General features: G+C 49.6%; 22 non-coding genes across 22 annotated transcripts; all 22 read right to left on the bottom strand.

The window, feature by feature from the left end:
- Positions 1-316: 316 nt before the first annotated feature.
- On the bottom strand, positions 317-388 carry TRNAE-UUC (transfer RNA glutamic acid (anticodon UUC)). Its single transcript has one exon. It is a non-coding gene; the product is annotated as a tRNA-Glu (tRNA).
- A 110-nt stretch (positions 389-498) lies between these two features.
- On the bottom strand, positions 499-570 carry TRNAE-CUC (transfer RNA glutamic acid (anticodon CUC)). Its single transcript has one exon. It is a non-coding gene; the product is annotated as a tRNA-Glu (tRNA).
- An 844-nt stretch (positions 571-1,414) lies between these two features.
- Positions 1,415-1,487, bottom strand: TRNAE-UUC (transfer RNA glutamic acid (anticodon UUC)). The gene has a single exon. It is a non-coding gene; the product is annotated as a tRNA-Glu (tRNA).
- Positions 1,488-1,964: 477 nt separating this feature from the next.
- TRNAE-CUC (transfer RNA glutamic acid (anticodon CUC)) lies at positions 1,965-2,036 on the bottom strand. The gene has a single exon. It is a non-coding gene; the product is annotated as a tRNA-Glu (tRNA).
- A 1,394-nt stretch (positions 2,037-3,430) lies between these two features.
- On the bottom strand, positions 3,431-3,503 carry TRNAE-UUC (transfer RNA glutamic acid (anticodon UUC)). The gene has a single exon. It is a non-coding gene; the product is annotated as a tRNA-Glu (tRNA).
- A 477-nt stretch (positions 3,504-3,980) lies between these two features.
- TRNAE-CUC (transfer RNA glutamic acid (anticodon CUC)) lies at positions 3,981-4,052 on the bottom strand. The gene has a single exon. It is a non-coding gene; the product is annotated as a tRNA-Glu (tRNA).
- An 845-nt stretch (positions 4,053-4,897) lies between these two features.
- Positions 4,898-4,969, bottom strand: TRNAE-CUC (transfer RNA glutamic acid (anticodon CUC)). The gene has a single exon. It is a non-coding gene; the product is annotated as a tRNA-Glu (tRNA).
- Positions 4,970-5,994: 1,025 nt separating this feature from the next.
- TRNAE-CUC (transfer RNA glutamic acid (anticodon CUC)) lies at positions 5,995-6,066 on the bottom strand. Its single transcript has one exon. It is a non-coding gene; the product is annotated as a tRNA-Glu (tRNA).
- Positions 6,067-6,179: 113 nt separating this feature from the next.
- On the bottom strand, positions 6,180-6,251 carry TRNAE-CUC (transfer RNA glutamic acid (anticodon CUC)). The gene has a single exon. It is a non-coding gene; the product is annotated as a tRNA-Glu (tRNA).
- A 662-nt stretch (positions 6,252-6,913) lies between these two features.
- Positions 6,914-6,985, bottom strand: TRNAE-CUC (transfer RNA glutamic acid (anticodon CUC)). The gene has a single exon. It is a non-coding gene; the product is annotated as a tRNA-Glu (tRNA).
- A 1,025-nt stretch (positions 6,986-8,010) lies between these two features.
- Positions 8,011-8,082, bottom strand: TRNAE-CUC (transfer RNA glutamic acid (anticodon CUC)). The gene has a single exon. It is a non-coding gene; the product is annotated as a tRNA-Glu (tRNA).
- A 482-nt stretch (positions 8,083-8,564) lies between these two features.
- On the bottom strand, positions 8,565-8,636 carry TRNAE-UUC (transfer RNA glutamic acid (anticodon UUC)). The gene has a single exon. It is a non-coding gene; the product is annotated as a tRNA-Glu (tRNA).
- A 110-nt stretch (positions 8,637-8,746) lies between these two features.
- TRNAE-CUC (transfer RNA glutamic acid (anticodon CUC)) lies at positions 8,747-8,818 on the bottom strand. The gene has a single exon. It is a non-coding gene; the product is annotated as a tRNA-Glu (tRNA).
- A 110-nt stretch (positions 8,819-8,928) lies between these two features.
- TRNAE-CUC (transfer RNA glutamic acid (anticodon CUC)) lies at positions 8,929-9,000 on the bottom strand. The gene has a single exon. It is a non-coding gene; the product is annotated as a tRNA-Glu (tRNA).
- A 3,764-nt stretch (positions 9,001-12,764) lies between these two features.
- TRNAE-CUC (transfer RNA glutamic acid (anticodon CUC)) lies at positions 12,765-12,836 on the bottom strand. Its single transcript has one exon. It is a non-coding gene; the product is annotated as a tRNA-Glu (tRNA).
- A 1,575-nt stretch (positions 12,837-14,411) lies between these two features.
- On the bottom strand, positions 14,412-14,483 carry TRNAE-CUC (transfer RNA glutamic acid (anticodon CUC)). The gene has a single exon. It is a non-coding gene; the product is annotated as a tRNA-Glu (tRNA).
- A 1,389-nt stretch (positions 14,484-15,872) lies between these two features.
- On the bottom strand, positions 15,873-15,944 carry TRNAE-CUC (transfer RNA glutamic acid (anticodon CUC)). The gene has a single exon. It is a non-coding gene; the product is annotated as a tRNA-Glu (tRNA).
- A 665-nt stretch (positions 15,945-16,609) lies between these two features.
- On the bottom strand, positions 16,610-16,681 carry TRNAE-CUC (transfer RNA glutamic acid (anticodon CUC)). The gene has a single exon. It is a non-coding gene; the product is annotated as a tRNA-Glu (tRNA).
- Positions 16,682-17,691: 1,010 nt separating this feature from the next.
- Positions 17,692-17,763, bottom strand: TRNAE-CUC (transfer RNA glutamic acid (anticodon CUC)). Its single transcript has one exon. It is a non-coding gene; the product is annotated as a tRNA-Glu (tRNA).
- Positions 17,764-18,244: 481 nt separating this feature from the next.
- TRNAE-CUC (transfer RNA glutamic acid (anticodon CUC)) lies at positions 18,245-18,316 on the bottom strand. The gene has a single exon. It is a non-coding gene; the product is annotated as a tRNA-Glu (tRNA).
- A 297-nt stretch (positions 18,317-18,613) lies between these two features.
- On the bottom strand, positions 18,614-18,685 carry TRNAE-CUC (transfer RNA glutamic acid (anticodon CUC)). Its single transcript has one exon. It is a non-coding gene; the product is annotated as a tRNA-Glu (tRNA).
- A 1,572-nt stretch (positions 18,686-20,257) lies between these two features.
- Positions 20,258-20,329, bottom strand: TRNAE-CUC (transfer RNA glutamic acid (anticodon CUC)). The gene has a single exon. It is a non-coding gene; the product is annotated as a tRNA-Glu (tRNA).
- Between the last annotated feature and the right edge of the window lie 171 nt (positions 20,330-20,500).

The raw sequence follows: 20,500 nt of genomic DNA, 5'->3' as shown, positions 1-20,500 counted from the left end.
GCCACTAGACCATGCCGCAGAACGGAGAAGGACGGAGCGATCGCTTAGCCATTCGGCCAACAGGGTAAAACTATTGAAGTTACATGCCGTGCGCAAATTGGAAACTTGATGACAACACATAAAAGAAAATACTTCCGACACCGGGAATCGAACCTGGGCATCCTGGGTGAAAGCCAGGTATCCTAGCCACTAGACAACGCCGAGAACGGAAAGGGACGGAGCGATCGCTTAGCCATTCAGCCAACAGGGTAAAACTATTCAAGTTACATAGCGTGCGCAAATTGGAGATTTGAAGACAGCAGATAAAAGAAAATACTTCCGACACCGGGAATCGAACCCGGGCCTCTTGGGTGAAAGCCAGGTATCCTAGCTACTAGACCATGCCGCAGAACGGAGAAGGTCGGGCGATCGCTTAGCGATTCGGCCAACAAGGTAAAAGTATAAGAGCCATACCGTGCGCGAATTGGAGACTTGATGACAGCAGATAAAAGAAAATACTTCCGACACCGGGAATCGAACCCGGGCCTCCTGGGTGAGAGCCAGGTGTTCTAGCCACTAGACTATGCTCGAGAACAGAGAGGGAACGAGCGATCGCTTAGCGATTTGGCCACATGGTAAAACTATTGAAGTTACATACCATGCGCAAAATGGAGAGTTGATGATAGCAGATAAAAGAAAATACTTCCAACACCGGGAATCCTACCCGGGCCTCCTGGGTGAGAGCCAGGTATCCAAGCCACAGGACCATGCCGGAGAGAGACGGAGCGATCGCTTAGTCATTCGGCCAACAAGGTAAAAGTATTGAAGTTATATTGCATGCGCCCATTGGAGACTTGATGATAGCCGATAAAAGAAAATACTTCCGACGCTGGGAATCGCACCCGGGCCTCCTGGTTGAGAGCCAGGTATCCTAGCCTTTAGACCATGCCGGAGAACAGAGAGGGACGGAGTGATCGCTTAGCGATTCGGCCAACAGGGTAAAAGTATTGAAGTTACATAGCGTGCGCAAATTGGAGACTTGATGATAGCAGATAAAAGAAAACACTTCCGCAACGGGAATCGTACCCGGGCCTCCTGGGGGAAAGCCAGGTATCCTAGCCACTAGACCATGCTGGAGAATGGAGAGGGAAAGAGAGATCGCTTAGCCATTCGGCCAAAAAGGTAAAACTATTGAAGTTACATACCGTGCGCAAATTGGAGACTTGATGATTGCAGATAAAAGAAAATACTTCCAACACCGGAAATCGCACCCGGGCCTCCTGGGTGCGAGCCAGGTATCCTAGTCACTAGACCATGCCGGAGAACAGAGAGGGAACGAGCGATCGCTTAGCCATTCGGCCCACAGGGTAAAAGTATTGAAGATACATCGCGTGCGCAAATTGGAGACTTGATGACAGCACATAAAAGAAAATACTTCCGACACCGGGAATCGAACCCGGGCCTCCTGGGTGAAAGCCAGGTATCCTAGCCACTAGACAACGCCGAGAACGGAAAAGGACGGAGCGATCGATTAGCAATTCGGCCAACAGGGTCAAAGTATTGAACCTATATAGCGTGCGCAAATTGGAGACTTGGGGATAGCAGATAAAACATACTTCCGACACCGGGAACCAAACCCAGGTCACCTGGGTGAGAGCCAGATATCCTAGCCACCAGACCACGCCGGAGAACGGAGAGAACGGAGCGATCGCTTAGGCATTCGGCCAACAGGATAAAAGTATTGAAAATATATTGCATGCGCAAATTGGAGACTTGATGATAGCTGATAAAAGAAAATACCTCCGACACCAGAAATCGCACCCGGGCCTCCCTGGTGCGAGCCAGGTATCCTAGCCACTACACCATGCTGGAGAACAGAGAGGGAACGAGCGATGGCTTAGCTATTCGGCCCACAGGGTAAAAATATTAAAGTTACATTGCGTGCACAAATTGGAGACTTGATGATAGATGATAAAAGAAAATACTTCCGACACCGAGAATTGAACCCGGGCCTCCTGGGCGAGAGCCAGGTATCCTAGTCACTAGACCATGCCAGAGAACGGAGAGGGACAGAGCAATCGCTTAGCAGTTCGGCCAACAGGGTAACAGTATTGAACCTGTATAGCGTGCGCAATTTGGAGACTTCAGGATAGCAGATAAAAAATACTTTCGACACCGAGAACCAAACCCAGGTCACCTGGGTGAGAGCCAGATATCCTAGCCACCAGACCACACCGGAGAACGGAGAGGGATGGAGCGATCGCTTAGGCATTCGGCCAATAGGGTAAAAGTATTGAATTTACATCGCGTGCGCAGATTGGAGACTTGATAATAGCAATAAAAGAAAATACTTCCGACACCAGAAATCGCACCCGGGCCTCCTGAGTGAGAGCCAGTTATCCTAGCCACTAGACCATGCCGGAGAACAGAAAGGGAAGGAGCGATCGCTTAGCGATTTGGCCACATGGTAAAACTATTGAAGTTACATACCAGGCGCAAAATGGAGAGTTGATGATAGCAGATAAAAGAAAATACTTCCAACACCGGGAATCCTACCCGGGCCTCCTGGGTGAGAGCCAGGTATCCAAGCCACTAGACCATTCCGGAGAGAGACAGAGCGATCGCTTAGTCATTCGGCCAACAAGGTAAAAGTATTGAAGTTATATTGCATGCGCCCATTGGAGACTTGATGATAGCCAATAAAAAAAATACTTCCGACGCCGGGAATCGCACCCGGGCCTCCTGGTTGAGAGTCAGGTATCCTAGCCTTTAGACCATGCCGGAGAACAGAAAGGGACGGAGTGATCGCTTAGCGATTCTGCCAACAGGGTAAAAGTATTGAAGTTATATTGCATGCGCCCATTGGATACTTGATGATAGCCGATAAAAGAAAATACTTCCGACGCTGGGAATCGCACCCGGGCCTCCTGGTTGAGAGCCAGGTATCCTAGTCTTTAGACCATGCCGGAGAACAGAGAGGGACGGAGTGATCGCTTAGCGATTCGGCCAACAGGGTAAAAGTATTCAAGTTACATAGCGTGCGCAAATTGGAGACTTGATGATAGCAGATAAAAGAAAACACTTCCGCAACGGGAATCGTACCCGGGCCTCCTGGGGGAAAGCCAGGTATCCTAGCCACTAGACCATGCTGGAGAATGGAGAGGGAAAGAGAGATCGCTTAGCCATTCGGCCAAAAAGGTAAAACTATTGAAGTTACATACCGTGCGCAAATTGGAGACTTGATAATTGCAGATAAAAGAAAATACTTCCAACACCGGAAATCGCACCCGGGCCTCCTGGGTGCGAGCCAGGTATCCTAGTCACTAGACCATGCCGGAGAACAGAGAGGGAACGAGCGATCGCTTAGCCATTCGGCCCACAGGGTAAAAGTATTGAAGATACATCGCGTGCGCAAATTGGAGACTTAATGACAGCACATAAAAGAAAATACTTCCGACACCGGGAATCGAACCCGGGCCTCCTGGGTGAAAGCCAGGTATCCTAGCCACTAGACAACGCCGAGAACGGAAAGGGACGGAGCGATCGCTTAGCAATTCGGCCAACAGGGTAAAAGTATTGAACCTATATAGCGTGCGCAAATTGGAGACTTGGGGATAGCAGATAAAAAATACTTCCGACACCGGGAACCAAACCCAGGTCACCTGGGTGAGAGCCAGATATCCTAGCCACCAGACCACGCCGGAGAACGGAGAGAACGGAGCGATCGCTTAGGCATTCGGCCAACAGGGTAAAAGTATTGAAAATATATTGCATGCGCAAATTGGAGACTTGATGATAGCTGATAAAAGAAAATACCTCCGACACCAGAAATCGCACCCGGGCCTCCCTGGTGCGAGCCAGGTATCCTAGCCACTACACCATGCTGGAGAACAGAGAGGGAACGAGCGATGGCTTAGCTATTCGGCCCACAGGGTAAAAATATTAAAGTTACATCGCGTGCGCAAATTGGAGACTTGATGATAGATGATAAAAGAAAATACTTCCGACACCGAGAATTGAACCCGGGCCTCCTGGGCGAGAGCCAGGTATCCTAGTCACTAGACCATGCCAGAGAACGGAGAGGGACAGAGCAATCGCTTAGCTATTCGGCCAACAGGGTAACAGTATTGAACCTGTATAGCGTGCGCAATTTGGAGACTTCAAGATAGCAGATAAAAACTACTTCCGACACCGAGAACCAAACCCAGGTCACCTGGGTGAGAGCCAGATATCCTAGCCACCAGACCACACCGGAGAACGGAGAGGGATGGAGCGATCGCTTAGGCATTCGGCCAATAGGGTAAAAGTATTGAATTTACATCGCGTGCGCAGATTGGAGACTTGATAATAGCAATAAAAGAAAATACTTCCGACACCAGAAATCGCACCCGGGCCTCCTGAGTGAGAGCCAGTTATCCTAGCCACTAGACCATGCCGGAGAACAGAAAGGGAAGGAGCGATCGCTTAGCAATTCGGCCAACAGGGTAAAAGTATTGAACCTATATAGCGTGCGCAAATTGGAGACTTGGGGATAGCAGATAAAAAATACTTCCGACACCGGGAACCAAACCCAGGTCACCTGGGTGAGAGCCAGATATCCTAGCCACCAGACCACGCCGGAGAACGGAGAGAACGGAGCGATCGCTTAGGCATTCGGCCAACAGGGTAAAAGTATTGAAAATATATTGCATGCGCAAATTGGAGACTTGATGATAGCTGATAAAAGAAAATACCTCCGACACCAGAAATCGCACCCGGGCCTCCCTGGTGCGAGCCAGGTATCCTAGCCACTACACCATGCTGGAGAACAGAGAGGGAACGAGCGATGGCTTAGCTATTCGGCCCACAGGGTAAAAATATTAAAGTTACATCGCGTGCGCAAATTGGAGACTTGATGATAGATGATAAAAGAAAATACTTCCGACACCGAGAATTGAACCCGGGCCTCCTGGGCGAGAGCCAGGTATCCTAGTCACTAGACCATGCCAGAGAACGGAGAGGGACAGAGCAATCGCTTAGCTATTCGGCCAACAGGGTAACAGTATTGAACCTGTATAGCGTGCGCAATTTGGAGACTTCAAGATAGCAGATAAAAAATACTTCCGACACCGAGAACCAAACCCAGGTCACCTGGGTGAGAGCCAGATATCCTAGCCACCAGACCACACCGGAGAACGGAGAGGGATAGAGCGATCGCTTAGGCATTCGGCCAATAGGGTAAAAGTATTGAATTTACATCGCGTGCGCAGATTGGAGACTTGATAATAGCAATAAAAGAAAATACTTCCGACACCAGAAATCGCACCCGGGCCTCCTCAGTGAGAGCCAGTTATCCTAGCCACTAGACCATGCCGGAGAACAAAAAGGGAAGGAGCGATCGCTTAGCGATTTGGCCACATGGTAAAACTATTGAAGTTACATACCAGGCGCAAAATGGAGAGTTGATGATAGCAGATAAAAGAAAATACTTCCAACACCGGGAATCCTACCCGGGCCTCCTGGGTGAGAGCCAGGTATCCAAGCCACTAGACCATTCCGGAGAGAGACAGAGCGATCGCTTAGTCATTCGGCCAACAAGGTAAAAGTATTGAAGTTATATTGCATGCGCCCATTGGAGACTTGATGATAGCCGATAAAAGAAAATACTTCCGACGCCGGGAATCGCACCCGGGCCTCCTGGTTGAGAGTCAGGTATCCTAGCCTTTAGACCATGCCGGAGAACAGAAAGGGACGGAGTGATCGCTTAGCGATTCGGCCAACAGGGTAAAAGTATTGAAGTTACATAGCGTGCGCAAATTGGAGACTTGATGATAGCAGATAAAAGCAAACACTTCCGCAACGGGAATCGTGCCCGGGCCTCCTGGGGGAAAGCCAGGTATCCTAGCCACTAGACCATGCCGCAGAACGGAGAAGGACGGAGCGATCGCTTAGCGATTCGGCCAACAAGGTAAAAGTATTGAAGTTACATAGCATGCGCAAATTGGAGAATTGATGATAGATGATAAAAGAAAATACTTCCGACACCGAGAATAGAACCCGGGCCTCCTGGGTGAGAGCCAGGTATCCTAGCCACTAGACCATGCCGGAGAACGGAGAGGGACGGAGAGATCGCTTAGCCATTCGGCCAACAGGGTAAAACTATTGAAGAGACATACTGTGCGCAAATTGGAGACTTGATGACAGCAGATAAAAGAAAATACCTTCGACCCCGGGAATTGAACCCGGGCATCCTGGGTGAGAGCCAGGTATCCTAGCCACTAGACCATGCCGGAGAATGGAGAGGGACGGAGCGATCGCTTAGCCATTCGGCCAACAGGGTAAAACTATTTAAGTTACATACCGTGCGCAAAATGGAAACTTGATGACAACACATAAAAGAAAATACTTCCGACACCAGGATCGAACCCGGGCCTCCTGGGTGAAAGCCAGGTATCCTAGCCACTAGACAACGCCGAGAACGGAAAGGGACGGAGCGATCGCTTAGCAATTCGGCCAACAGGGTAAAAGTATTGAACCTATAAAGCATGCGCAAATTGGAGACTTGGGGATAGCAGATAAAAAATACTTCCGACACCGGGAACCAAACCCAGGTCACCTGGGTGAGAGCCAGATATCCTAGCCACCAGACCACGCCGGAGAACGGAGAGAACGGAGCGATCGCTTAAACATTCGGCCAACAGGGTAAAAGTATTGAAAATATATTGCATGCGCAAATTGGAGACTTGATGATAGCTGATAAAAGAAAATACTTCCGACACCAGAAATCGCACCCGGGCCTCCTGGGTGCGAGCCAGGTATCCTAGCCACTACACCATGCTGGATAACAGAGAGGGAACGAGCGATCGCTTAGCTATTCGGCCCACAGGGTAAAAGTATTAAAGTTACATCGCGTGCGCAAATTGGAGACTTGATGATAGATGATAAAAGAAAATACTTCCGACACCGAGAATTGAACCCGGGCCTCCTGGGCGAGAGCCAGTTATCCTAGTCACTAGACCATGCCGGAGAACGGAGAGGGACAGAGCAATCGCTTAGCAATTCGGCCAACAGGGTAACAGTATATAACCTGTATAGCGTGCGCAATTTCGAGACTTCAGGATAGCAGATAAAAAATACTTCCGACACCGAGAACCAAACCCAGGTCACCTGGGTGAGAGCCAGATATCCTAGCCACCAGACCACGCCGGAGAACGGAGAGGGATGGAGCGATAGCTTTGGCATTCGGCCGACAGGGTAAAAGTATTGAATTTACATCGCGTGCGCAGATTGGAGACTTGATGATAGCAATAAAAGAAAATACTTCCGACACCAGAAATCGCACCCGGGCCTCCTGAGTGAGAGCCAGGTATCCTAGCCACTAGACCATGCCGGAGAACAGAAAGGGAAGGAGCGATCGCTTAGCGATTTGGCCACATGGTAAAACTATTGAAGTTACATACCGTGCGCAAAATGGAGAGTTGATGATAGCAGATAAAAGAAAATACTTCCAACACCGGGAATCCTACCCGGGCCTCCTGGGTGAGAGCCAGGTGTACAAGCCACTAGACCATGCCGGAGAGAGACGGAGCGATCGCTTAGTCATTCGGCCAACAAGTTAAAAGTATTGAAGTTATATTGCATGCGCCCATTGGAGACTTGATGATAGCCGATAAAAGAAAATACTTCCGACGCCGGGAATCGCACCCGGGCCTCCTGGTTGAGAGCCAGGTATCCTAGCCTTTAGACCATGGCGGAGAACAGAGAGGGACGGAGTGATCGCTTAGCGATTCGGCCAACAGGATAAAAGTATTGAAGTTACATAGCGTGCGCAAATTGGAGACTTGATGATAGCAGATAAAAGAAAACACTTCCGCAACGGGAATCGTACCCGGGCCTCCTGGGGGAAAGCCAGGTATCCTAGCCACTAGACCATGCCGCAGAACGGAGAAGGACGGAGCGATCGCTTAGCGATTCGGCCAACAAGGTAAAAGTATTGAAGTTAAATAGCATGCGCAAATTGGAGAATTGATGATAGATGATAAAAGAAAATACTTCCGACACCGAGAATAGAACCCGGGCCTCCTGGGTGAGAGCCAGGTATCCTAGCCACTAGACCATGCCGGAGAACGGAGAGGGACGGAGAGATCGCTTAGCCATTCGGCCAACAGGGTAAAACTATCGAAGAGACATACTGTGCGCAAATTGGAGACTTGATGACAGCAGATAAAAGAAAATACCTTCGACCCCGGGAATTGAACCCGGGCATCCTGGGTGAGAGCCAGGTATCCTAGTCGCTAGACCATGCCGGAGAATGGAGAGGGACGGAGCGATCGCTTAGCCATTCGGCCAACAGGGTAAAACTATTGAAGTTACATGCCGTGCGCAAATTGGAAACTTGATGACAACACATAAAAGAAAATACTTCCGACACCGGGAATCGAACCTGGGCCTCCTGGGTGAAAGCCAGGTATCCTAGCCACTAGACAACGCCGAGAACGGAAAGGGACGGAGCGATCGCTTAGCCATTCAGCCAACAGGGTAAAACTATTCAAGTTACATAGCGTGCGCAAATTGGAGATTTGAAGACAGCAGATAAAAGAAAATACTTCCGACACCGGGAATCGAACCCGGGCCTCTTGGGTGAAAGCCAGGTATCCTAGCTACTAGACCATGCCGCAGAACGGAGAAGGTCGGGCGATCGCTTAGCGATTCGGCCAACAAGGTAAAAGTATAAGAGCCATACCGTGCGCGAATTGGAGACTTGATGACAGCAGATAAAAGAAAATACTTCCGACACCGGGAATCGAACCCGGGCCTCCTGGGTGAGAGCCAGGTGTTCTAGCCACTAGACTATGCTCGAGAACAGAGAGGGAACGAGCGATCGCTTAGCCATTCGGGTCACAGGGTAAAAGTATTGAAGTTACATCGCGTGCGAAAATTGGAGACTTGATGATAGCAGATAAAAAATACTTCCGACACCGGGAATGGAACCCGGGCCTCCTGGGTGAGAGCCAGGTATCTTAGCCACTAGACCATGCCGGAGAAAGGAGAGGGACGGAGCGATCGCTTAGCCATTCGGCCAACAGGATAAAACTATTGAAGTCACATACCGTGCGCAAATTGGAGACTTGATGATAGCAGATAAAAGAAACTACTTCCGACACCGGGAATCCTACCTGATCCTGGGTGAGAGCCAGATATCCAAGCCACTAAACCATGCCGGAGAGAGATGGAGCGATCGCTTAGTCATTCGGCAAACAAGGTAAAAGTATTGAAGTTATATTGCATGCGCCAATTGGAGACTTGATGATAACCGATAGAAGAAAATACTTTAGACGACGGGAATCGCACCAGGGCCTCCTGGGTGAGAGCCAGGTATCCTAGCCTTTAGACCATGCCGGAGAACAGAGTGGGACGGAGTGATCGCTTAGCGATTCGGCCAACAGGGTAAAAGTATTGAAGTTACATAGCGTGCGCAAATTGGAGACTTGATGATAGCAGATAAAAGAAAACACTTCCGCAACGGGAATCGTGCCCGAGCCTCCTGGGTGAGAGCCAGATATCGAAGCCTCTAGACCATGCCGAAGAGGGGCGGAGCGATCTCTTAGTCATTCGGCCAACAAGGTAAAAGTAATGAAGTTATATAGCGTGCGCCAATTGGAGACTTGAAGATAGCAGATAAAAAATATTTCCGACACCGGGAATCGAACACGGGCCTCCTGGGTGAGAGCCAGATATCCAAACCACAGGACCACGCCGAGAACGGAGAGGGATGGAGCGATCGCTTAGCCATTCGGGCAACAGGGTAAAACTATTGAAGTTACATAGCCTGCGCGAATTGAAGACTTGATGATAGCAGATAAAAGAAAATAAATCTGACAGCGGGAATCGCACCCGAACTGCTGGGTGAGAGCCAGGCATCTTAGCCACTAGACCATGTCGGAGAACGAATAGGGAAAGAGCGATCGCTTAGCCATTCGGCCAACAGGGTAAAACTATTGAATTTACATAGCGTGCGCAAATTGGAGACTTGATGATAGCAGATACAAGAAAATACTTCCGACACTGGTAATCAAACCCGGGCCTCCTTGGCGAAAACCAGGTATCCTAGCCACTAGACCATGCTGGAGAATGGAGAGGGAAAGAGAGATCGCTTAGCCATTCGGCCAAAAAGGTAAAACTATTGAAGTTACATACCGTGCGCAAATTGGAGACTTGATGATTGCAGATAAAAGAAAATACTTCTGACACTGGGAATCATAACCGGGACTCCTAGTTGAGATGAGAGCCAGGTATCCTAGCCACTAGACAATGCCGGAGAACGGAGAGGGAGGGAGCGATCCCTTAGCCATTTGGCCAACAGGGTAAATGTATTGAACTTACATAGCGTGCGCAAATAGAAGAGTTGATGATAGCAGATAAAAAATACTTCCAAAACCGGGAATCGCACCCGGGCCACCTGGGTGAGTGCCAGGTATCCTAGCCACTAGACCATGCCGGAGCCGGAGAGGGACGGAACGATCGCTTAGCCATTTGGCCAACAGGGTAAAAGTATTGAACTTGCATAGCTTGCGCAAATCGGAGACTTGATGATAGCAGATAAAAGAAAATACTTCCGACACCAGAAATCAAACACGGGCCTCTTGAGTGAGAGCCAGGTATCCTAGCCACTAGACAATGTCGGGGGATACATTGAGCGCCGCGATCGCTGAGCCATTCAGCCAAAAGGGTAAACATATTGAATTTACGTAGCGTGTTAAAATAGGAGAGTTGATGATAGCAGATAAAAGAAAATACTTCCGACGCCGGGAATCGCACCCGGGCCTCCTAGTTGAGAGCCAGGTATCCAAGCCACCAGACCATGCCAGAGAGGGACGGAGCGATCGCTTAGTCATTCGGCCAACAAGGTAAAAGTATTGAAGTTATATAGCGTGCGCAAATAGGAGACTTTATGATAGCAGATAAAAGAAAATACTTCCGACGCCGGGAATCGAACCCGGGCCTCCTTGGTGAAAACCACGTATTCTAGCCATTAGACAATGCCGGAGAATGGAGAGGGACGGAGCGATCGCTTAGCGACTCGGCCAACAGGGTAAAACTATGGAAGGTACATACCGTGCGCAGATTGGAGACTTGATGACAGCAGATAAAAGAAAATACTGCCGAAACCGGGAATCGCAACCGGGCCTCCTGGGTAGAGCCAGGTATCCTAGCCACTAGACCATGCCGGAGAACGGAGAGGGAAAGAGCGATCGCTTAGCCATTCGGCCAACAGGGTAAAACTATTGAAGAGACATTGAATGCGCAAATTGAAGACTTTATGATATCAGATAAAAGAAAATACTTCCGACACGGGGAATCGAACCACGGCCTCCTGGGTGAGAGCCAGGTATCCTAGCCACAAGACGATGCCAGAGAACGGAGCGGGACGGTGCGATCGCTTAGCCATTCAGCCAACATGGTAAAACTATTGAAGTTACATACTCTGCGCAAATTGGAGACTTGATGTTAGCATATAAAAGAAAATACTTCCGACACCGGGAATCGTACCCGGGCCTCCTAGTTGAGAGCCAGGTATACAAGCCACTAGACCATGGCGGAGAAAGACGGAGCGATCGCTTATTCGTTCGGCCAACAAGGTACAATATTAAAGTTATATAGCGTGCGCAATTTGGAGACTTGATGATAGCAGATAAAAGAAAATACTTCCGACACCGGGAATCGCACCCGGGCTTCCTAGTTGAGAGCCAGGTATCCAAGCCACCAGGCCATGCCAGAGAGGGACGGAGCGATCGCTTATTCACTCTGCCAACAAGATAAAAGTATTGAAGGTATATAGCGTGCGCAAATAGGAGACTTGATGATAGCAGATAAAAGAAAATATTTCCGACACCGGGAATCGCACCCGGGCCTCCTGGTTGAGAGCCAGGTCTCCTAGCCACTAGACCAAGCCGGAGAACGGCGAGTGACGGAGCGATGGCTTAGCCATTCGGCCAACAAGGAAAAAGTATTGAAGTTACATAGCGCGCGCAAATTGGAGACTTGAAGATAGCAGATTAAAGAAAGTATGTCCGACACCAGGAATCGAACCCGGGCCTCCTGGGAGAGAGCCAGGTATCCTAGCCACTAGACCATGCCGAAGAACGGAAAGGGACGGAGCGATCGCTCAGCCATTCGGCCAACAGCGTGAAAGTATTGAAGATATATAGCGTGCGCCAACTGCAGACTTGAAGATAGCAGACAAAAGAAAATACTTCCGACACCGGGAATCGCAACCGGGCCTCCTGGTTGAGAGCCAGGTATCCTAGCCACTAGACAATGCCGGAGAACGGAGAGGGAGGGAGCGATCCCTTAGCCATTTGGCCAACAGGGTAAAAGTATTGAACTTACATAGCGTGCGCAAATTGGAGACTTGATGATAGCAGAGAAAAAAATACTTCCGAAACCGGGAATCACACCCGGGCCTCCTGGGTGAGAGCCAGGTATCCTAGCCACTAGACCATGCCGGAGACCAGAGAGGGACGGAGCGATCGCTTAGCCATTCGGTCAACAGGCTAAAAGTATTGAAGTTACATAGCGTGCGCCAATCGGAGACTTGATGATAGCAGATAAAAGAAAATACTTCCGACACCAGAAATCGAACCCGGGCCTCCTGAGTGAGAGCCAGGTATCCTAGCCACTAGACAATGTCGGGGGATACATTGAGCGCCGCGATCGCTGAGCCATTCAGCCAAAAGGGTAAACATATTGAATTCACGTAGCGTGCTCGAATAGGCGACTTGATAATAGCAGATAAAAGAAAATACTTTCGACACCGGGACTTGAACCTGGGCCTCCTGGGTGAGAGCCAGGTATCCTAGCCACTAGACCACGCCGGAGAACGGAGAGGGAAAGAGCGATCGCTTAGCCATTCGGCCAACAGGGTAAAACTATTGAAGTTACATTGAGTGCGCAAACTGAAGACTTTATGATATCAGATAAAAGAAAATACTTCCGACACGGGGAATCGAACCAAGGCCTCCTGGGTGAGAGCCAGGTATCCTAGCCACTAGACGATGCCAGAGAACGGAGCGGGACGGTGCGATCGCTTAGCCATTCAGCCAACATGGTAAAACTATTGAAGTTACATACCCTGCGCAAATTGGAGACTTGATGTTAGCATATAAAAGAAAATACTTCCGACACCGGGAATCGTACCCGGGCCTCCTAGTTGAGAGCCAGGTATCCAAGCCACTAGACCATGGCGGAGAAAGACGGAGCGATCGCTTATTCGTTCGGCCAACAAGGTACAATATTAAAGTTATATAGCGTGCGCAATTTGGAGACTTGATGATAGCAGATAAAAGAAAATACTTCCGACACCGGGAATCGCACCCGGGCTTCCTAGTTGAGAGCCAGGTATCCAAGCCACCAGGCCATGCCAGAGAGGGACGGAGCGATCGCTTATTCACTCTGCCAACAAGATAAAAGTATTGAAGGTATATAGCGTGCGCAAATAGGAGACTTGATGATAGCAGATAAAAGAAAATATTTCCGACACCGGGAATCGCACCCGGGCCTCCTGGTTGAGAGCCAGGTCTCCTAGCCACTAGACCAAGCCGGAGAACGGCGAGTGACGGAGCGATGGCTTAGCCATTCGGCCAACAAGGAAAAAGTATTGAAGTTACATAGCGCGCGCAAATTGGAGACTTGAAGATAGCAGATTAAAGAAAGTATGTCCGACACCAGGAATCGAACCCGGGCCTCCTGGGAGAGAGCCAGGTATCCTAGCCACTAGACCATGCCGAAGAACGGAAAGGGACGGAGCGATCGCTCAGCCATTCGGCCAACAGCGTGAAAGTATTGAAGATATATAGCGTGCGCCAACTGCAGACTTGAAGATAGCAGACAAAAGAAAATACTTCCGACACCGGGAATCGCAACCGGGCCTCCTGGTTGAGAGCCAGGTATCCTAGCCACTAGACAATGCCGGAGAACGGAGAGGGAGGGAGCGATCCCTTAGCCATTTGGCCAACAGGGTAAAAGTATTGAACTTACATAGCGTGCGCAAATTGGAGACTTGATGATAGCAGAGAAAAAAATACTTCCGAAACCGGGAATCACACCCGGGCCTCCTGGGTGAGAGCCAGGTATCCTAGCCACTAGACCATGCCGGAGACCAGAGAGGGACGGAGCGATCGCTTAGCCATTCGGTCAACAGGCTAAAAGTATTGAAGTTACATAGCGTGCGCCAATCGGAGACTTGATGATAGCAGATAAAAGAAAATACTTCCGACACCAGAAATCGAACCCGGGCCTCCTGAGTGAGAGCCAGGTATCCTAGCCACTAGACAATGTCGGGGGATACATTGAGCGCCGCGATCGCTGAGCCATTCAGCCAAAAGGGTAAACATATTGAATTCACGTAGCGTGCTCGAATAGGCGACTTGATAATAGCAGATAAAAGAAAATACTTTCGACACCGGGACTTGAACCTGGGCCTCCTGGGTGAGAGCCAGGTATCCTAGCCACTAGACCACGCCGGAGAACGGACAGAGACGGGGCGATCGCTTAGCCATTCGGCCAACAGGGTAAAACTATTGAAGTTACATACCATTCAGAAATTGGAGACTTGATGACAGCAGATAAAACAAAATACTTCCGACACCGGGAATCGAACCCGGCCTCCTGGGTGGAACCAGGTATTCTAGCCACTAGACCATGCCGGAGAACGGAGAGGGAAAGAGCGATCGCTTAGCCATTCGGCCAACAGGGTAAAACTATTGAAGTTACATTGAGTGCGCAAACTGAAGACTTTATGATATCAGATAAAAGAAAATACTTCCGACACGGGGAATCGAACCAAGGCCTCCTGAGTGAGAGCCAGGTATCCTAGCCACTAGACGATGCCAGAGAACGGAGCGGGACGGTGCGATCGCTTAGCCATTCAGCCAACATGGTAAAACTATTGAAGTTACATACCCTGCGCAAATTGGAGACTTGATGTTAGCATATAAAAGAAAATACTTCCGACACCGGGAATCGTACCCGGGCCTTCTAGTTGAGAGCCAGGTATCCAAGCCACTAGACCATGGCGGAGAAAGACGGAGCGATCGCTTATTCGTTCGGCCAACAAGGTACAATATTAAAGTTATATAGCGTGCGCAATTTGGAGACTTGATGATAGCAGATAAAAGAAAATACTTCCGACACCGGGAATCGCACCCGGGCTTCCTAGTTGAGAGCCAGGTATCCAAGCCACCAGACCATGCCAGAGAGGGACGGAGCGGTCGCTTATTCACTCTGCCAACAAGGTAAAAGTATTGAAGTTATATAGCGTGCGCAAATAGGAGACTTGATGATAGCAGATAAAAGAAAATATTTCCGACACCGGGAATCGCACCCGAGCCTCCTGGTTGAGAGCCAGGTCTCCTAGCCATTAGACCATGCCGGAGAACGGCGAGTGACGGAGCGATGGCTTAGCCATTCGGTCAACAGGGTAAAAGTATTGAAGTTACATAGCGCGCGCAAATTGGAGACTTGAAGATAGCAGATAAAAGAAAGTATTTCCGACACCAGGAATCGCACCCGGGCCTCCTGGGAGAGAGCCAGGTATCCTAGCCACTAGACCATGCCGAAGAACGGAAAGGAACGGAGCGATCGCTCAGCCATTCGGCCAACAGCGTGAAAGTATTGAAGATATATAGCGTGCGCCAACTGCAGACTTGAAGATAGCAGACAAAAGAAAATACTTCCGACACCGGGAATCGCAACCGGGCCTCCTGGTTGAGAGCCAGGTATCCTAGCCACTAGACAATGCCGGAGAACGGAGAGGGAGGGAGCGATCCCTTAGCCATTTGGCCAACAGGGTAAAAGTATTGAACTTACATAGCGTGCGCAAATTGGAGACTTGATGATAGCAGAGAAAAAAATACTTCCGAAACCGGGAATCGCACCCGGGCCTCCTGGGTGAGAGCCAGGTATCCTAGCCACTAGACCATGCCGGAGACCAGAGAGGGACGGAGCGATCGCTTAGCCATTCGGTCAACAGGGTAAAAGTATTGAAGTTACATAGCGTGCGCCAATCGGAGACTTGATGATAGCAGATAAAAGAAAATACTTCCGACACCAGAAATCGAACCCGGGCCTCCTGAGTGAGAGCCAGGTATCCTAGCCACTAGACAATGTCGGGGGATACATTGAGCGCCGCGATCGCTGAGCCATTCAGCCAAAAGGGTAAACATATTGAATTCACGTAGCGTGCTCAAATAGGCGACTTGATAATAGCAGATAAAATAAAATACTTTCGACACCGGGACTTGAACCTGGGCCTCCTGGGTGAGAGCCAGGTATACTAGCCACTAGACCACGCAGGAGAACGGACAGAGACGGGGCGATCGCTTAGCCATTCGGCCAACAGGGTAAAACTATTGAAGTTACATACCATTCACAAATTGGAGACTTGATGACAGCAGATAAAACAAAATACTTCCGACACCGGGAATCGAACCCGGCCTCCTGGGTGGAACCAGGTATTCTAGCCACCCGACCATGCCGGAGAATGGAGCGGGACGGAGCGATCGCTTGGCGATTCGGCCAACAGGGTAAAAGTACTGAACTTACATAGCGTGCGCAAATTGGAGACTTGATGATAGCGGATAAAAATAAATACTTCCGACACCGGGAATCGTACCCGGGCCTCCTAGTTGAGAGCCAGGTATCCAATCCACTAGACCATGCCGGAGAGGGACGGAGCGATCGCTTAGTTATTCGGCAAACAAGGTAAAAGTATTGAAGTTTTTTAGCGTGCGCAATTGGAGACTTGATGATAGCAGATAAGAGAAAATACTTCCGACGCCGGGAATCGCACCCGGGCCTCCTGGGTGAGAGCCAGGTATCCTAGCCACTAGATAATGTTGGGGGATACATTGAGCGCCGCGATCGCTTAGCCATTCGGCCAACAGGGTAAAACAATTGAAGTTACATACCGTTCAGAAACTGGAGACTTGATGACAGCAGATAAAACAAAATACTTCCGACACCGCGAATTGAACCCGGGCCTCCTGGGTGGAACCAGGTATCCTAGCCACTTGACCACGCCGGAGAACAGAGAAAGACGGAGCGATCGCTTAGCCATTCGGTCAACAGGGTAAAACTATTGAAGTTACATTGAGTGCGCAAATTGAAAACTTTATGATATCAGATAAAAGAAAATACTTCCGACACGGGGAATCGAACCAGGGCCTCCTGGGTGAGAGCCAGGTATCCTAGCCACTAGACGATGCCAGAGAACGGAGCGGGACGGTGCGATCGCTTAGCCATTCAGCCAACATGGTAAAACTATTGAAGTTACATACCCTGCGCAAATTGGAGACTTGATGTTAGCATATAAAAAATACTTCCGACACCGGGAATCGTACCCGGGCCTCCTAGTTGAGAGCCAGGTATCCAAGCCACTAGACCATGGCGGAGAAAGACGGAGCGATCGCTTATTCGTTCGGCCAACAAGGTACAATAATAAAGTTATATAGCGTACGCAATTTGGAGACTTGATGATAGCAGATAAAAGAAAAAACTTCCGACGCCGGGAATCGCACCCGGGCTTCCTAGTTGAGAGCCAGGTATCCAAGCCACCAGACCATGCCAGAGAGGGACGGAGCGATCGCTTATTCACTCTGCCAACAAGGTAAAAGTATTGAAGTTATATAGCGTGCGCAAATAGGAGACTTGATGATAGCAGATAAAAGAAAATATTTCCGACACCGGGAATCGCACCCGGGCCTCCTGGTTGAGAGCCAGGTCTCCTAGCCACTAGACCATGCCGGAGAACAGCGAGTGACGGAGCGATGGCTTAGCCATTCGGCCAACAGGGTAAAAGTATTGAAGTTACATAGCGCGCGCAAATTGGTGACTTGAAGATAGCAGATAAAAGAAAGTATTTGCGACACCAGGAATCGCACCCGGGCCTCCTGGGAGAGAGCCAGGTATCCTAGCCACTAGACCATGCCGAAGAACGGAAAGGGACGGAGCGATCGCTCAGCCATTCGGCCAACAGCGTGAAAGTATTGAAGATATATAGCGTGCGCCAACTGCAGACTTGAAGATAGCAGACAAAAGAAAATACTTCCGACACCGAGAATCGCACCCGGGCCTCCTGGTTGAGAGCCAGGTATCCTAGCCACTAGACAATGCCGGAGAACGGAGAGGGAGGGAGCGATCCCTTAGCCATTTGGCCAACAGGGTAAAAGTATTGAACTTACATAGCGTGCGCAAATTGGAGACTTGATGATAGCAGATAAAAAAATACTTCCGAAACCGGGAATCGCACCCGGGCCTCCTGGGTGAGAGCCAGGTATCCTAGCCACTAGACCATGCCGGAGACCAGAGGGGGACGAAGCGATCGCTTAGTCATTCGGCCAACAGGGTAAAAGTATTGAAGTTACATAGCGTGCGCCAATCGGAGACTTGATGATAGCAGATAAAAGAAAATACTTCCGACACCAGAAATCGAACCCGGGCCTCCTGAGTGAGAGCCAGGTATCCTAGCCACTAGACAATGTCGGGGGATACATTGAGCGCCGCGATCGCTGAGCCATTCAGCCAAAAGGGTAAACATATTGAATTCACGTAGCGTGCTCAAATAGGAGACTTGATGATAGCAGATAAAAGAAAATACTTTCGACACCGGGACTTGAACCTGGGCCTCCTGGGTGAGAGCCAGGTATCCTAGCCACTAGACCACGCCGGAGAACGGACAGAGACGGGGCGATCGCTTAGCCATTCGGCCAACAGGGTAAAACTATTGAAGTTACATACCATTCACAAATTGGAGACTTGATGACAGCAGATAAAACAAAATACTTCCGACACCGGGAATCGAACCCGGCCTCCTGAGTGGAACCAGGCATTCTAGCCACTAGACCATGCCGCAGAATGGAGCGGAACGGAGCGATTGCTTGGCGATTCGGCCAACAGGGTAAAAGTACTGAACTTACATAGCGTGTGCAAATTGGAGACTTGATGATAGCGGATAAAAATAAATACTTCCGACACCGGGAATCGTACCCGGGCCTCCCAGTTGAAAGCCAGGTTCCAAGCCACTAGACCATGCCAAAGAGGGACCGAGCGATCGCTTAGCCATTTGGCCAACAGGGTAAAAGTATTGAAGTTATATACCGTGCGCAAATTGGAAACTTGATGACAACATATAAAAGAAAATACTTCCGACACCGGGAATCGAACCAGGGCTCCTGGGTGAAAGCCAGGTATCCTAGCCACTAGACAACGCCGAGAACGGAAAGGAACGGAGCGATCGCTTAGCAATTCGGCCAACAGGGTAAAAGTATTGAACCTATATAGCATGCGCAAATTGGAGACTTGGGGATAGCAGATAAAAAATACTTCCGACACCGGGAACCAAACCCAGGTCACCTGGGTGAGAGCCAGATATCCTAGCCACCAGACCACGCCGGAGAACGGAGAGGGATGGAGCGATCGCTTAGGCATTCGGCCAACAGGGTAAAAGTATTGAAGTTACATACCGTGCGCAAAATGGAAACTTGATGACAACACATAAAAGAAAATACTTCCGACACCAGGATCGAACCCGGGCCTCCTGGGTGAAAGCCAGGTATCCTAGCCACTAGACAACGCCGAGAACGGAAAGGGACGGAGCGATCGCTTAGCAATTCGGCCAACAGGGTAAAAGTATTGAACCTATAAAGCATGCGCAAATTGGAGACTTGGGGATAGCAGATAAAAAATACTTCCGACACCGGGAACCAAACCCAGGTCACCTGGGCGAGAGCCAGATATCCTAGCCACCAGACCACGCCGGAGAACGGAGAGAACGGAGCGATCGCTTAGGCATTCGGCCAACAGGGTAAAAGTATTGAAAATATATTGCATGCGCAAATTGGAGACTTGATGATAGCTGATAAAAGAAAATACTTCCGACACCAGAAATCGCACCCGGGCCTCCTGGGTGCGAGCCAAGTATCCTAGCCACTACACCATGCTGGATAACAGAGAGGGAACGAGCGATCGCTTAGCTATTCGGCCCACAGGGTAAAAGTATTAAAGTTACATAGCGTGCGCAAATTGGAGACTTGATGATAGATGATAAAAGAAAATACTTCCGACACCGAGAATCGTACCCGGGCCTCCTGGGGGAAAGCCAGTTATCCTAGCCACTAGACCATGCCGCAGAACGGAGAAGGACGGAGCGATCGCTTAGCGATTCGGCCAACAAGGTAAAAGTATTGAAGTTAAATAGCATGCGCAAATTGGAGAATTGATGATAGATGATAAAAGAAAATACTTCCGACACCGAGAATAGAACCCGGGCCTCCTGGGTGAGAGCCAGGTATCCTAGCCACTAGACCATGCCGGAGAACGGAGAGGGACGGAGAGATCGCTTAGCCATTCGGCCAACAGGGTAAAACTATCGAAGAGACATACTGTGCGCAAATTGGAGACTTGATGACAGCAGATAAAAGAAAATACCTTCGACCCCGGGAATTGAACCCGGGCATCCTGGGTGAGAGCCAGGTATCCTAGTCGC

Source organism: Rhipicephalus microplus, chromosome 3 (assembly GCF_043290135.1).
Source record: "Rhipicephalus microplus isolate Deutch F79 chromosome 3, USDA_Rmic, whole genome shotgun sequence".
Classification (NCBI taxonomy): Eukaryota; Metazoa; Arthropoda; class Arachnida; order Ixodida; family Ixodidae; genus Rhipicephalus; species Rhipicephalus microplus.
Note: the sequence above shows the minus strand (reverse complement) of the source record. Positions and strands in the feature narration are given on the sequence as shown.